The sequence below is a fragment of the Boleophthalmus pectinirostris genome, unplaced genomic scaffold (assembly GCF_026225935.1).
Source record: "Boleophthalmus pectinirostris isolate CB_2022bp ecotype Guang Dong unplaced genomic scaffold, ASM2622593v1 HiC_scaffold_1, whole genome shotgun sequence".
NCBI classification, from domain to species: domain Eukaryota; kingdom Metazoa; phylum Chordata; class Actinopteri; order Gobiiformes; family Gobiidae; genus Boleophthalmus; species Boleophthalmus pectinirostris.
In genome coordinates, this window is record NW_026570970.1 from 37,937,077 (window position 1) to 37,949,442 (window position 12,366).

A 12,366-nucleotide genomic window follows, 5' to 3' on the forward strand; every position below is an offset into this window, starting at 1 on the left:
AAACATCCATAACTGAACGAACGGAAGACGGATGAAGTTTAATGTCGCACTGTGAAACATTTCAGACAAAGTAATACCACGTTTAAGTCTGGGAGAACATATTAGCCAAATAATTGCACACTTTGGGGTTTGATAATTGCTGTCTCTCGTTGTAAATGGCCTCGAACAGATCTGGAGGAGAGTCCCATGTTCCTGAGCAGTAGGGCTGGGTATCATTAAGAAGTTGTGGATACGATACATACCTCGATACACAGGCCATGATACGATACATATCTCGATACAGTGCACTTTCGATTTGATATGATATATTTCAAATCGATTCGATACGGTTCAATAAAAAATAAAGGCTAAATCGTGGCTGTGACACTAAAAGTCTTTGTTAAACCACTTCTTGTGCAAAGTTCATATGAAACACAAACATTTTAATCAGCAAAACAGTGAAAATATCAAATGTGTTGCATAAATGAGTTTCCTTTCACTCCACAAGCAACAAAACTGTAGCTTTGTAACAACATAATTTAGTAAAACACACCTAAAAATACTCTTGGTGATATATCAATTAGGGATGGGCATGATTAGTCGATTAATCGATAATTAATCATTAAGAATTTCATCGATTACGTTCATTTTAATCGACAAACCGAATGTAGGTTGCTGTGCGTAGCATGACCAAACAGGTGTGTACATGTCGGTCAGTCTGCAACGTACTGAAGTGCAAATGCGAACGATGTGCAACGATGACTTGTCCATGTCCATATGTTTCTGTGTCCAGTGGGAAAAGTTTTACCAGGTGAGAGTCGCCCAATGTGGATGACGAGTCCCCACCCCCTCCCCCGTACGCTGTCCTGGTTTTGACAAACGCAAATCTGGTCACACTAACCTGTATTCCACTGAGTCGTGTCTTTTAATCCAACAGAAGTTGAACCGCATCAGCGACACAAGAGCTGGAGTTTTATCTTCACTTAGTTTATGTAAATTAGCGATGTGGTTTTAAGTTTTGTTTCTGTGAGATTTGAACAAAACTGAATTAAACACATTATAATGTCAAACAGCTGATGTGGCTCTAGAGTCGTTACGGTTTATATGTCGTAAAGTTTAATTTATTTATGCAGATTAGTGCAGATAGTAATAATAATGATGATCATTTTTATATAAAAACGTTAATGATTAATCGATAATCAATCGTTAATTCTTCCGACAATCGATTAAGAAAATTTCATCGAATGCCCATCCCTAATATCAATACAGTAGCCCACGATATTGATACTGTATCATCACATTAACGATACGATATATCGATATTCCAATATTTTTGCACACCCCTATTAAACATATTTTATTATTTGACCTTATGCATGGACTAAAGCTGCATTACTTTTATTTTAGAGGTGGGATTTTTATTAAATTTTTCGATCAGCAGCCTCACTTTTTCGTTGCTTAGTCATAACAAAAACTCTTCAGAACAATCATATTTATGCTTTTTATAAAGAAATACTATTCATATTATGCAGAAATTAGATAAGACTTTGGCCTCCACATTATTTTCTGTTTCTCATGTGGATCTATGAAAAAAAGAATTGCCCAGCCCTGATCTTGGGACTGGATACAGCAACGTCAGCTTCAACTGGGCGCCGCAGTTTTGTAACGAATAGCGACACGAGCGTCCCATTCTCATGGCGGTAACATGGAAACGGGGACGTTCTCTCTGTCCTTTAGTCGACCGTGTCACTGTGATGTGTTGAGTTAGAAAATCAGCTTCTATATCAGGGGTGTCAAACATACGGCCCAGGGGCTGGATCCAGCCCTCCAAGACCTTTAATCTGGCCCTTGACTGATTTTCTACTATAATATTTTAATTATATTTTCTATTAAAATATTGTTAATTTTGTCTCCAGCATTTCTGCTCCCACCAGAGCAGCACAAATGAAGACTTGTCTCTTTCCAAACGCTCTTAAAGGACGATCGTTTTGACTGTTGACCGTGACACCCTCATCAGAAAAATGTCCAACATGAGAAAAGTGGAGCCGAGTGCAGGATTTTACAACAAAAATGGACTTATTCCTATTTGCATACAAGTTCATGTTAAAACATTGTGTTGAAATTGTATTTTTCTTAAAGTTTCAGGTTGTTCATAATATATATATATTTTAGTAAAAGAAAGAGTTCATCAATTAAAACAAGATTTCTGTAATAGATTTGAGTTTCTCTGCACAAATATTTGAACTTATTGTTATTTTTGGGGTTTATATGACATGAGTTTCTGATCTGGCCCCTTTGGGATCAAAGTCGGTTGGATACAGCCCCCAGACCAAAAAGAGTTTGACACCCCTGGTGTATAGGCGAGTTTCAGCTGACGTCATTGTTATTAAAAGCCCGCGTTGCATGCTGGGAAATATTTTGGTCGAAGGCAAGAAACAGGATAGCGTCAAACACAGTGCGTAACCTCGCGTATTTCCCCGATAATGGTAAATTCCTGCTGCATTATCAGATGCACAAATAGAAGCACGGAAGAAGGAAAATGTCTTTTTCATATTCCGAGTGAAAAGAACCACTAACAGTGAATTAAACGTCTTTCAAACATTCACAGAGCAAACGTAGAAGATCCTAACAAACCGTGGACTCCAACAAGTTCAACAACACATCGAGACTCTTGGAGGTTTTCATCTTTTCTGCTGTGAATGACCCAGGAGTTTCCACCAAGTCATTGTGGATATTTGTCCTGGTAGTTTGAAATTTGGTTTGGTCCACCTTTTGTCGGGGTTGAAAAGGGAGATTTGGCTCCATCGATGTTTATGACCAATTTCTGGTCAAATGGTCTTGGGTCCTCTGCCGTTAGAGTGGATAAATAACCAGGATCAATACCCTTTACGTGCTTTCTCGCTCCTGTCCATCATGTTCAATTAGTGTTTCTTGCCGCCAACAAAAATAATTCCCAGCATGCAACGCGCACGCTTTTGTCAACGATGAAACTCACCTATACCCTAATAAAATGAAATGTGAATGTACCAGACCAAACGTGGGACCTTGTTTATGTCATTTTACTGATCTTCCAGAAGCAGCACACAGTTTTTCACTCTGTAATATCAATATAATCCTCATTTGCTCACAAGAATTTACTATGAAATCATATTTAACTCTTTTTTTCTTGTTCCTCATGGGAAGAAATAAGAATAATTTCCTGACCTGCCATGAACATCATTTGTAAGCAGTGCAACACAAGAAACTTAGAAAGTACTTAGAAACACTGTATTTACTCTGTGTGTGTGTGTTTGAGACCATATAATTCTTGCATGTTTTGTTTGTAATGTATGAACAAATGTGTTGAGATTAGGGATGTAACGATATCCAAATCTCTCGGTACAAAATTATCACGATATGCAGCTCACGGTACGATATTTATTGCGATATTGTGTAGAGGCTGATATAATTGTAGATGTGACACTTTTTTGCTTTTAAAATACCCTCATAAGATTTTGATGTGAATTATTTCTGTCATAATCCCAAGAATTCCAGTCAAAAACATATTTCTTCATGTTGTCTGCCCTGAAATGAATCATGGGATATGTAGTTCCCGATGTTTATAAACTCTTGCTTCTATAAAACCATGAATTTAAGCAAAGAAACTTGTGATTCGATATATTTTAACAGCCCACAGTATTACTGTGAGACTTTAAATGATACGATATCACGATATTTCAGTTATTGTTACATCCATAGTTGAGATATACTGTAACTTCCACATGCAAATAATAAAATATATAAAATGAAAAGAAAAGTTTTATTTATATGTGTACAGAGCAGTGGTCACCAACCTTTTTGAGTCAAAGATCTACACTTGGTCCAAGAAAAGAGAAAGATCTACAAACATGAACATAAATAACAACAACAAAAGTGATTTATAGTTCAAGACCACATTATTTTTGTAGTCTCGTAATATTTCTCATTACAGAATGACAGTTTTGGTCATTTAACTGTTTACTAGAGACTAAAACACAAACTGCAAGAAAAAAAAAGTGCATTTGCAATAAAAACAAACCAAATGCAGGAGAAACAACCAAAATAGTGCAAATTTGACTTTCACAAAACAGCATTAAGAGTGTGTCAAAAGATTTAATGAGAGAAGTTCTGTTATTATGATCAGACTCGGTGTGATGTGATGACTGACACTGAATTTCCTCAGATAATACTTTGAAGTTTGGTTTATAGTTGCACACAGTTAATCTGACAAAATCTGTGAGGTGCCTGTCAGTCGGACAATTTTTCTGTGCTTGGATTTGGTGATTTTCATTTGTGAAAAGGCCACTGCACACAGATAAACTGAACCAAACTTTCACTTTCACTTTCACTTTAGTAAGAAGAGAAAACACCTCACGTCAAATGGAAACACACACGTGGAGGTCAATCATTGAAGTGCGATTCAATTCAAGTGCTAATTCAAGATCGTCACTTTTTAGTCACAAATTGTTTGAATTAAACTGGAGATCTACACAGCAAAGATCGAACTGTCGTGATCTACGGGTTGGTAACCAGTGGTACAGATGAACTAACTTAGACTACGTTTACACTGAAACTAATCCGCATATCATCGTATCAGAAACTATTTGCGTCCAGACACGTTGTTTCTGTGTTCGCAAGTCTTCCCCGTCCACACAGCTTTACACGTATTTGTTTATGTTTTACAGAAATGAAACTTAAAACCACATGACTCATTTGCATAAACTGAGCTTCTGTCGGACTAAGAGTAAAACAAACATTAAAGATCGTGTATAATCCGTGTATCGTTCGGTCATTTTTCAAAATAAAACCAAAAATAAAAAACGAGAAAACAACTATTTTCTTCATTATTTGTCTTCAAAACAAAAATGAAAAAAAACAAATAATGGTTTGTTTTTTTCAGTTTTCAAGTTTGTGTTTAAATGAATAAAGGAAAAAACAGATAACGGCCGTTTCCCGTTTGTGTGACTTAAACTGTGATGCCGAACTGACCCAGGACTAAACCAGGACTAAAACAGGACTAAACAAGAACTAAGACCAGGACTGAGATGGGAACTGAGACCAGGACCAGACCCAGACTGAGACCAGAAATGAAACAAGGACTGAGGCTGGGACCAAGGCCAGGACCAAGACTGAGACCAGGACTGAGATGGGGACTGAGACTGGGACCAGACCCAGACTGAGACCAGAAATGAAACAAGGACTGAGGCTGGGACCAAGGCCAGGACCAGGACTGAGACCAGGACTGAGATGGGGACTGAGACTGGGACCAGACCCAGACTGAGACCAGAAATGAAACAAGGACTGAGGCTGGGACCAAGGCCAGGACCAGGACTGAGACCAGGACTGAGATGGGGACTGAGATGGGGACTGAGACTGGGACCAGACTGGGACCAGACCAGGACCAGACCGGGACCAGACCGGGACTGAGACCAGAAATGAGACTGGGACCAAGACCAGGACTAGGACTGAGACGGGGACTGAGACCAGGACTGAGACCGGGACCAAGACCAGGATTAAGACCAATTTAGTCCTGGTTTAGTCTTGGTTTAGTCCTGGTTTAATACTGGTTTAGTCCTGGTTTGGTCTGGGTATAGTCCTGGTTTAGTCCTGGTTTGGTCCAGGTTTAGTCCTGGTTTGGTCCAGGTTTAGTCCTGGTTTAGTCCTGGTTTAGTCCTGGTTTAGTCCAGGTTTAGTCCTGGTTTAGTCCAGGTTCAGTCCTGGTTCAGTCTGGCATCTCAGTTTAAGTCACGGAAACGGGAAACGGCAGTTATCCGTTTTTTTGTTTTTGTTTTTTTTTTTCCATTATACATTTAAACACAAAATCAAAAACTGAAAAAAAAAGTAAAAATCGTTATTTTGTTTTTTTTTTTTCATTTTGGTTTTAGAGACAAATAATGATGAAAATAGTTGTTTTTTTTGTTGTTGTTTGTTTTTTGTTTTTTTTGTTTTATTTTGAAAAACAAATGACCGAATGACACACAGATCATCTATGACACAGGAGCGCTCACTCTGTACTGAAAACAAAACAATCCTTTAAAGTAAAGACATTTCACTCTGATGATTTTACCCAAATCTTTTAAACTTCTGACTAACTTATTAACCTTTTTAAAGTCTTTTAACCCAAAGACATGACAGCGGGGGTCAGAGGTTGTACGTACAGAGCTCACACGGTGCTGCACGACTTACTTCATGTTTAAGTTTCTTCATTTAAAAAAAATAAAATAAAAAATTCTGTCCAATTTAGAGCAATTACACTTGATGGTGGATTAAAGGAGGTTTCTGTCAGTTTAATTCCACAGAGCACAAAAGCACGATCCAAGTGAGGGATTCTGATTCACTCATTAAATGTCCCAGAGGGGGGCTTTACCGGAGCAGACCCTCCCCCCCTCGCTCCCCCCTCTGCGCCGGAGCCTGGAGCAGCGTTCACACCGAGCGGGGAAAAGTGCATGACAAAAGAGATTCTTGTTAGAGATAAAAATCAGGCCCAAAGGCACATCTTCAGGACAGGAATTTACCACTTGAAGCGACCGAGAGGGATGAGCGTGTGTCAGGGCCGCGCGGACGTGTGCGGGTGAAGTGTGCCCGGGGGGTGCGGGACGGCGGGAGGGCATCTGACGCACACCGAGGTTTTACGGTCGCTCGTCCATCACCGCCTGTCTCCTGCTGAACTTTTGTGCATTTCTGGGGTCTTATCTCCTGTCCGCGGTCGCTCCCTCTGAGGCAGGAGCGTTGCCCAGAGGCACAAGGGAAGATGTACGTTTCTGTGGAAGAGCGACGGCTTTCGAAGGACTGAGACTGAAGAGAAAACAAGGATCTAAACCGGGACTGAACCAGAACTAAACCAGGACTAAACCAGGACTAAACCAAGGATCTAAACCAGGACTGAACCAGGACTGAACCAGAACTAAACCAGGACTAAACTATGACTGAACCAAGACTGAACCAGGTCTAAACTAGGACTAAACCAGGACTAAACCAAGGACTAAACCAGGACTGAACCAGAACTATACCAGGACTAAACCAGGACTAAACCAGGTCTAAACCAGGACTAAACCAGATCTAAACCAAAACTAAACCAGGACTGAACCAGGACTGAACCAGAACTAAACCAGGACCAAAGCAGGACAGAACCAGGTCTAAACCAAGAGTAATTCATGACTAAACCCGAACAAAATCAGAAGCAAACCAGGACTAAACTGTGACTAAACCAGGACTAAAGTTGGGTCAAGTTTCAGATCTGTGTCCCTTATCAGAGCAGTAACTAAACCTGGACTTTTCCCTGCACTTTTCATTGTTCCTTTTATTAAACAGGGGCAGCACTTGTCAAACCCACAATACTCCTGATTAAACCACACAAACACATGACATCACCTGTGTGTGTGTGTGTGTGTGTGTGTGTGTGTGTGTGTGTGTGTGTGTGTGTGTGTGTGTGTGATACTACTTTGTGTATTTGTGGACTTTACTTCTCAACTTTTCTCCACAAACTGAAGCTTATCTTCATGATGTAAAACTACTGACCACAATGAGACTAACCAGGACTAAACCAGGACTAAACCAGGACTAAACCAGGTCTAAACCAGGACTAAACCAGGACTAAACCAGGACTAAACCAGGACTAAACTAGGACTAAACCAGGACTAAACCAGGTCTAAACCAGGACTAAACCAGGACTAGGACTAAACCAGGACTAAACCAGGTCTAAACCAGGACTAAACAGGACTAAACCAGGACTAAACCAGGTCTAAACCAGGACTAAACCAGGACTAAACCAGGACTAAACTAGGACTAAACCAGGACTAAACCAGGTCTAAACCAGGACTAAACCAGGTAAACTAAAACCAGGACTAAACCAGGACTAAACCAGGACTAAACTAGGACTAAACCAGGACTAAACCAGGACTAAACTAGGACTAAACCAGGACTAAACCAAGACTAAACCAGGACTAAACCAGGTCTAAACCAGGACTAAACCAGGACTAAACCAGGTCTAAACCAGGACTAAACCAGGACTAAACCAGGTCTAAACCAGGACTAAACCAGGACTAAACTAGGACTAAACCAGGACTAAACCAGGACTGAACCAGGACTAAACCAGGACCGAACCAGGTCTAAACCAGAACTAAACTAGGACTAAACTGGCATTACACCAGGACTGAACCAAGACTAAACGAGGACTAAACTAGGAATAAACAAGGACTAAACCAGGACTAAATCAGGACTAAACGAGTACTTAAATAAGACTGAACCAGGACTAAACCAGGACTAAGCCAGGTCTTAATCAGAACTTAAGTTCGACCAAACCAAATGACATCACTTTTTTTTGTCTCGATTCCTGCGACAAATGCTGATCTAGTTTCGATCCCAGCTCCGGTATCGATCCGTATCTGACTCTCGATACTCCTGCCGGCCTTAAACACTTGAAAGCAGGTCGTGTCCGCCGGCCGGTCCTCGCTCCCCCTCTTGAGAAGGTTCTGGGCAGGTGATTAGGCGCCGCAGCACGCCTCCCCTCAGCCTCTAATCACCGCGCGCTCTTTGTCATTTAGCCGTAAAGTCGGGCAGGGCATCTGACTTACCCACACTTCAAGACTGGGAAACTACAGAGCGCCGCACGGTGTAATCAGCCACACCGCGCCGGACTCAAAGGGGTTAAAACGCCGCTGTCCGACACCTGACCATCAACAGTCCATCGGCGAGGAAGTACCACAACTACTACTTCAAATGTACTGCCGGTTTATACCAAAAAACTACAAACATGACTGAGTTTGTAGTACAACAGTTATTACAACTGTGACTGATCCAGGACTGAACAAAGATGAAACTTGTACTAGACCAGGACTAAACCAGAACTAAACCAGGTCTAAACCAAAGCAAAACTTGAACTATACCAGGAACTAAATCAGAACTGAACCAGGACTAAACCATAAGTAAACCAGGACTAAACTAAGTCTTAACCCAAACTAAACCGGGTCTAAATCAGGACTAGACCAGGTCTAAACCAGGACTAAACGATGACTAAACTAGGACTAAACTAGGTTTAAACCAAAGTGAAACTTGAACTAAATCAGATACTAAATCAGAGTTGAACCAGGACTAAACCATAAGTCAACCAAGACTAAACTAGGACTAAACAATATAGACTGTACTATAATTAAACCTGGACAAAACAAGCACTAAACCTGAACTAAACCAGGACAAAATTAAGGCTAAACCCAAACTAAACCAGGACTAAACCAAAGCGAAACTTGAACTAAACCGGAGACTAAATCAGAACTGAACCAGGACTAAACCAAAAGGAAACCAGGACCAAACTAGCACTAAACCCAGACTAAACCAGAACTAAATTAAGGCTAATCCCAAACTAAATCAGGACTAAACCAGGTCTAAACAAAATCTAAACCAGGACTTAAAAAAACTTAACCAGGACTACACTAAAGCAAAACTAGAACTAAGCCTGAGACTACATCAGAATTGAACCAGGACTAAACCATAAGAAACCAGGACCAAACTAGCACTAAACCTGGACTAAACCAGGACTAAACCAAGATGAAACTCGGACTAGACCAGGACTAAATCCAGACTAAACCAGATCTAAACCAAAGCAAAACTTGAACTAAACCAGGAACTAAATCAGAACTGAACCAGGACTAAACCATAAGTAAACCAGGACAAAATTAGCACTAAACCTGAACTAAACTAAGTCTTAACCCAAACTAAATCAGGACTAGACCAGGTCTAAACCAGGACTAAAAAAGACTAAACCAGGACTAAAGCAACTAAACCAGGGAGTAAATCAGAGTTGAACCAGGACTAAACCAAAGCGAAACCAGGACCAAACTAGCACTAAACCTGGACTAAACCAGGACTGAACAAAAACAAAACCAGGACTGAACAAAGACTGAACCAGGACTAAACCCAAACTAAAATAATAGTAAAACAGAACTGAACCAGGACTAAACCAAGAACCAAGAATCTTTATCACTGTAATTGGTCCAAACTTTGCAGATCAACTTTTCAATCATCGATCAAGTTTTAAATACAATAACAAATATAACAAATGTACAACAACAAAGTTAAAGACACAAATATTCTGACAAAAATCACTGGGAAGAGTCAATTATATTTGGTAAAATATTTGCTCTACATTGTATATTTGATCATTTAAAAGCATTTAAACAAAAAGATCTCAACAAATGAACAGGATTTAAAGTTGTACTGCTTAACTTTCTCCTGTTTAGAGATGTTAATACTTGTTTATTACTTGTTTATTACTTGTTTATTACTCAACATTAGACATAAACAGTTGAGGCTCTGTGCTCACACTCAGCAGGTGTGTGTTTACTCTGTTGTTTTATGTGTCACTGAAGTCATGCACAAGGAACCTGGACCATTTACGGAGCAGTCCTTCTACCAGAAAGTTCCGTAATGCACCTTTACCAGCTTACGGTGTTTTATGTTATGAAAAGAAAAGAGGCAGATCTGCAAAATATGAACTTTTGATGATTTTCCTCCTCTCTCCCTCTCCTCCTCTTCTCTATCTCCATCCTGTCTCTCTCTCTGCTCTCTCTCTCTCTCTCTCTCTCTCTCTCTCTGTCTCTCTCTCTCTCCTCTCTCTTCTCTCTCTCTGTCCCTCTCTCTCTCTCTCTCTCTCTCCCTCTCTCTCTCTCCCTTCATCTTCTCTGTCTCTCTCTCTCCACTCTCTCCACTCTTCTCTTTCTCCTTCCTCTCTCTCCCTGCCTCTTCTCTCTCTCCCTCCTCTCTCCCTCTCTCTCTCCCCCCTCTCTACTCTCTTTCTCCTCCTCTCTCTCTCTGTCCCTCTCTCTCCCTTTTTCCTCTCTTTCAAACCCTCCCTCTCTCTCTCTCTCTTTCCTTTCTCTCCCTCCCTCCTCTCTCTCTCTCTACCTCCTCTTCCCCTCTCTCTCTCCCCTCTGTTCTCTCTTTCTCTCTCCTTCCTCTCTCTCCCTCCTCTCTCTCTCCCTTCATCCTCTCTGTCTCTCTCTGTCCCCTCTTCTCTCTCCTTCCCCTCTCTCCCTCCTCTCTCTCTTCTCTCTCTCTGTCCCTCTCTCTCTCTACCTCCTCTCCCCCCGTCTCTCCCCTCTTTTCTCTCTGTCTCTCCCTCCTCTCTCTCCATCCCTGTCCCTCTCTCCTTCCTGTCTCTCTCCCTTCATCTTCTCTGTCTCTCTCTCTCTCTTCTCTCTTCTCTCTCTCTTCTTCCTCACTCTCAATCCCTACCCCTCTCTCTCTCTCTCTTCTTCCCCTCTCTCTCTCCCTTCATCTTCTCTGTCTCTCTCTGTCCACTCTTCTCTCTCCTTCCCTTCTCTCCCCCCTCTCTCTCTCTCTACCTCCTTCCCCCCTCTCTTCTCTCTCTGTCTCTCCTTCCTCTCTCTCTCTCCCTTCATCTTCTGTCTCTCTCTCCACTCTTCTCTTTCTCCTTCCTCTCTCTCCCTCCTCTCCCTCTATCTCCTCTGTCCCTCTCTCCCCCCTCTCTTCTCTCTTTCTCTTTCCTCTCTCTTCATCCTCTTTCTCTGTCCCTCTCTCCCTTCTTCCTCTCTCTCAATCCCTCCCTCTCCCTCCCTCTTCTCTCTCTACCTCCTCTTCCCCTCTCTTCTCTCTCTCTCTCCTTACTCTCTCTCTCTCTCTGTCCCCGTCTCTCTCTTCTTCCTTGCTCTCGCTCCCTTCATCTTCTGTCTCTCTCTGTCCTCTCTTCTCTCTCCTTCCCCTCTCTCCCTCCTCTCTCTCTGTCTCTCTGTCCCTGTCTCTCTCTTCTTCCTCTCTCCCAATCTCTCTCTCTTCATTCTCTCTCTCTCTCTCTCTCTCCTTCTTCTCTCTCCCCCTCCTCTCTCTGTATGTCCCTCTCTCTCTCTCTCTCTCTCTCTCTCTCTCCCTCTGTCTCTCTTCTTCCTCTCCTCCTCTCCTCCTTCTCTTTCTGTCATGTAAAGAGAAGTGTTTGTGTGCAAAATATAAACTTTGGATGACTTTTTATTTATCTATTTTTTTGTCCTTTTAATTGCACTTTTTTTTTTGCACACTTCGTTCTCGTGACACCAGAGAAGAAAAAACGCAGACTAGTTGAGTATCAGCGCGCGCTCCTGACCCGGTGATTACGCACGTTAACGATGCGTGAAAGTTCCGTGTCCGCGCGATCTCACCAATCTCACAAACCTCTTTACGCACGCTTCACGTACGGCCACAAAACACCCAATCCCCGTCAAACCAGCGCACAATGTCCACGCAAATCCCTCCGCTACCTGTCCTGCAAGTGCGGATGTGCGCCGAGTCATTTCAGCCAATCAAAAGCGGCTCAACTCGGACAAAAGCGCCGACCCCGTAGAGCCGCGTCCCAACAACTCACCAGCGCTTCCCACAAAACTC

General features: G+C 41.8%; 1 protein-coding gene across 1 annotated transcript in view; it reads right to left on the reverse strand.

Annotated features, from left to right (window-relative positions):
* col18a1a (collagen type XVIII alpha 1 chain a) overlaps positions 1 to 12,366 on the reverse strand; it is a 209,168-nt gene that overhangs the window by 196,381 nt on the left and 421 nt on the right. The window lies entirely within an intron of this gene.